Source organism: Mus pahari, chromosome 2, assembly GCF_900095145.1.
Source record: "Mus pahari chromosome 2, PAHARI_EIJ_v1.1, whole genome shotgun sequence".
Lineage (NCBI taxonomy): Eukaryota > Metazoa > Chordata > Mammalia > Rodentia > Muridae > Mus > Mus pahari.
The window spans coordinates 118,692,664-118,697,663 of record NC_034591.1 but is presented as its reverse complement, the minus strand read 5'-3'; positions in this window follow the sequence as shown (position 1 = coordinate 118,697,663).

Here is a 5,000-nt window from a genome sequence, read left to right as displayed (position 1 = left end):
TGAGATTTTGATCTTAGCCATTCTGATTGGTGTAAGGTGGTATATCTCAGGGTCACTTTGATCTGCATTTCCCTGATCACTAAGAATTTTGAACATTTCTTTAAGTGCTGAGATTCCTCTGCTGTTAATTATCTGTTTAGTTCTGTAGCCCATTTTTGATTGGATTGTTTATTTTCTTGGTGGTTAGCTTCTTGAGTTCCTTATTTATAATGGATATTAGCTCTTTATCAGATGTGGGGTTAGTGAAGATTTTTTTCAGCTCAGACCATAATGAGTAACATGTAAGTTCAGGATTTTCTCACCATAAGCCATTTATATAGAATGACTACATGGGAAACTCACTGTCACTGTTTATGATTAGACCTAACTTGCATACATTCTTACTCCTAAGCAGCACTTGTATTCTGAATATTTTGTTAACCTGCATCCCCCCCCCAAAAAAATAATCCTTAAAAAAAATCAGAAAAATTCTGGAACATAAACATCCTCAGATAATCCTAGCAAGAGAGGGTGGTTATGAAGTATCTCTGTGATAGTTAGGGTTAAGTATCAACTTGCCACCACCACTAAAAATCACCTGGGAAGAAAGAATCTCATTTAAGGAACTGTCTTGTCTAAATCAGGTTGTCCTGTGGGTATATCTATAGGGTATTGACTTGATCGTTAATTGACCCTGCCCATTGTGGATGCCACCATCCTCTAGGCTTGGCCCTATATTATATAAAAATGACAAAAGATAGTTAAGAATTAGCAATTGAAAGTGAGAAATACGGGTGCATTGATTGCATTTTGTTTTTGAGTATGGATGTGGTTTGACCTTAAGCTTCTGCCTTTGTGACTTCCCTGAAGTGATGGACTGTAACCTGGAATAATAAACCACCCTTTCCTCTCCAATGTTGTTTTATTTATTTATTTATTCATTCATAGGCCAGAACTTTTTTACATCTGAGATTAAGTACAAAATTCTCCATTATAAAGTAAGTTTGTATTACTTAAACTGTTTGAATGCCTATTTTGGTTCTGCATCAAGTATGAACGTGAGAATCCATGATTTAAACAGATTAATTATTGAGTCAACAAAGAGTGAAACTCCTGTATATTTATGTGTATTTCAAAAGATATTATACTGCTATCAAGAGTAGTTGTTTTTGCCATTTTCCATTTATCCTTTCCAAGGAATAGTGTTTTTTTATGTTTTAATAGTAGTCTCTTTAAGATAACAATACTGTAAGATAGCTCAGAGTGTTCTCGGTAGTATAACACCGGAGTTGAGAACAGATGAAACCTTTGCTCACAGTCACTGAACTGTTAAAGTATTTTATTCCAAACATGGAGTCAGAGCTCTCCTTCTTAACTGCTAAGAATAATTTTGGTCCTTATCAGTAAATTTGCATTTCTCAAATGTGTATGATGTCAGCATTTATGTGCCCAGAGATATACCTATTTAAGCATATGTAAATTGCATGAATTATTTTCATCTTCTGGTTTAAATATTTGGCTGCTTTATAGAACTGGTATTTATAAGTCCTCATCTTAGCACATAAAAAACTTTTAACCAGGATGGGTTTGGAAGAAAAATGATGTTTCTCAGGCATTGGCCACTTTCTTGATCATTGAGATCTCAGTTTATCAGTTTCTATGAAGGTATTGTCTTGATCCAGAGCTAGGACGGGAATTCATGTGGGATTTTAGTATAATAAACCTGCTTTAACTGTGACTTACACCTTAAGACACATGATGTCACATCTCAAGCTCCTCATTGGTAAAAATGCTTTGCTAAAACTTAAAGCATAGAGAAATCACGAAATCTAATGTTTTCCTTTTAACATTTCCATTTTAATTTTCACAATTTATCCCACGCTTGTGTGTGGTTTGCATGAAGGGGTTTTATTCTCTCTCTCTCTCTCTCTCTCTCTCTCTCTCTCTCTCTCTCTGTGTGTGTGTGTGTGTGTGTGCCTGTATATGGTTGCTTGTGCTGGCCTGAGGCTGGTGTTGTGGTTCATCCTCAGCCACTCTCACCTTCTACACTGAGGCAAAGTCTCTAATTCAAACTTGGAGCTTGTGGATAAGGTTAGCTTGCCAGCCAGCTGTGCTAGAGTGCTCCTGTCTCCACCTTCTAGGCCTGGAATCATCTGTAGATGGCTCTGCCTATCTGACACTTCCCTGGGTTCTGGGATCCTAACTAAACACTGTAACCCACTAAGCCCTCCCCTTATTCTCTTTATTTCATTCTTTAAATTTTGAATTTTAAAACTGTAGTCTGTGAAATGTCTGTTTCCTCAGTTTGAAACATGCTTGGTCTCTTTTAGACTTTGGCAAAATTGTCTCTTTTTTACACTTCTATGAATCAGAGTCCTGTGTAGCATTCAGCTCTCCACCATTAAGAGAATACCCCACACAGTCTATTTATGAAGATACATGGCTTGTTTATGATTGTAATCTGTGACTGGTCCACAGTTTTTGCTGTTCCCATCTATGACGACCCCATTACATTGGACCTGTGAGGAAGCCACACACCATGGCAGAAGCGCAAGGCATAGAACCCCCTACCCAATGTCTCAGCCAGGAAAGAGAAGAGAAAGGAAAGGATAAAAGTACAAGAGATCTACAGCCAAATATTACACAGAGCTTGGGGGATCCTGAAGAAAAGAGGTGGGGGGAGGATTGTAAGAACCAAGGGGGTTGAAGATGCCAGGAGAACGCAGCCCATGAATCAACTAGACAAACCATAAAGAAGAAAACAGAAAAAATCTTGAAATGTAACCTTGCTCAAATACTCCTAGCAAGAGATGGTGGTCAGACAAGCCTCCCTGTGATGGTGAAGTTTAAATATCAACTATAAGCAGGACATAGAGCCTGAAGTAGTAACTATGGTGCTTGCATGGGTCTCCCTAGGCCCTTTATATATATGCTATGATGGTTTAGCTTGGGGCGTTAGATTCCTAGAAATGACAATGGTATTAAGTCTGACTCTTTTGCCTGCTTTTGGGACCTTTTTCCTCCCAGTGGATTACCTCACTCAGCGCTGATATGAGGATTTTTGCCTAGTCTTATCGTACCTTGTTATGCTGTGTTTGATTCATATCCCTGGGAAGCCTACCCTTTTCTGAAGGGAAACAGAAGAGAAGTGGATCTGCGGGGAGGGGCGTGGGGAAGTAAGGGAAAGAGGAAAGACCATGATAGATGGATTGTATGAGAGAGAGAGAAAGATAGAGAGAGGGGGGAGGGAGAGAGAGGGAGAGAACAGATCTGTCCCCCAAACAAAGTTCCAAAATCCTTACTGGTGGCATGACCACATTGACTTTACAACCTCTCACAAGCTCCTGTCTCTCACAGGTTCAATTACCCTCCAGTCGTTGCATTATGAGTATCAACTCATTAGCGAATGGGTGCGGGTAAGGATGGGGTGACCATTAGATCTCTCTCAATAACAAGTTACTTCATTTTCTTTTTTCCCCAATTCTTCTTGCTCTTCTTCTTCTTCTTCTTCTTCTTCTTCTTCTTCTTCTTCTTCTTCTTCTTCTTCTTCTTCTTCTTCTTCTTCTTCTTCTTCTTCTNTCTTCTTCTTCTTCTTCTTCTTCTTCTTCTTCTTCTTCTTCTTCTTCTTCTTCTTCTTCCTCTTCCTCTTCCTCTTCCTCTTCCTCTTCCTCTTCTTCTTCTTCCTCTTCTTCTTCTTCCTCCTACTCTTCCTGCTCCTCCTCCTCCCCTTCTCCTAAAGTTGCATCCTATCAGCAGCTTCCCCTTCCTCCACTCTTTCCAGTCCCTAACCCTACCTCCTCTCTCCCCAAGATTCAGTTCTCCACATTTTCCTTCAATTTGCTTCATTTTTCTCAGTGTTGTCATGCCATTTAACCTTTACAAATTCTATCACATCTCTGCAGGACTTGGTCAGAATATATTACTCTTTGCTACTGAGTTGTCTCACTTTCTCCGTTATGTATTAAATTAAAAAGTAATCGTGTAATATCTGTAAACTCCCTGGGTCAATACATCTTTGTCTGTTCACATTAAGGTCAAGGAAATGGAGAAAGCATTGACTAAAGATGGCCACATTTTGCACAGCGCTGTGAGGGCACACACATCCTTCAGGAAATCCTGCTCAAGGCTCCCCAGGAACAGCCATCTGTCAACTCTGTCCTGTCTAAGAACATGGCATAAAAAGGGGTGCTCTCCAGTCTGCTGCTTATGGATTATGCATTTAGTTTTCACCCGTGGCGTTTTGTGTGCACATGTGTCAACCCTGGTTACTGTCAGGTCCTGAGGGAAGGCAAGCCCTTGGCAAAATTGCACAATAAAAGTTATCATCGTCACATCACTCTGCCTCTTCCTTCTCTATTTTTCTTACCTATGGAGAAATGTAGCCACCCACACTTTGCTTGCTCACCCTGCACTGAATGCTCAGTTATGGCTTGTCCCATATAAGCAGAAATCTTCCTTAGGAGAGATCATTTTCTTCCTACTATAGTCCTCATTACCTGTGTCCTGCCTCAAAACTTTATAAGATAGCTTTCCTGGTTAATATTCTCTCAGATATGTGGTTGGTGGCCCTCTGATTTAATAGACTGTTTCTTGATGAATTTTCCAATTGGGGAAAATATGACCAAATATTGTAGTCTTAGCAAAATAGGGCTTTGAATGTTAATGTCGAGAGTGGCCTCAAGGCATGCTCTGGTTCTTGAAGAGGATTTGCCTGCAAGAATCTAAACACTTTTACTCTGTAGCTAATTCTTTGGTAGAAAACCCTTCAACATCCGGATCTCACTACAGAGTCTAGAAAGTCTACATCATTTGATAGCAAAGACTCATTAATTTCTTTATGGAAGAATTTTGGATCCTCAAAAACACATAAATAAAATCATGCAAAAAATTTCTTTAAAGGTTTAAAAATATCTTTTAGAGTTTTCAGGTTTGAATATTTATTAACTAGAAGTACACTGCATTCCACCCTCTGTTCTCTCTCTCTCTCTCTCTCTCTCTCTCTCTCTCTCTCTCTCTCTCTC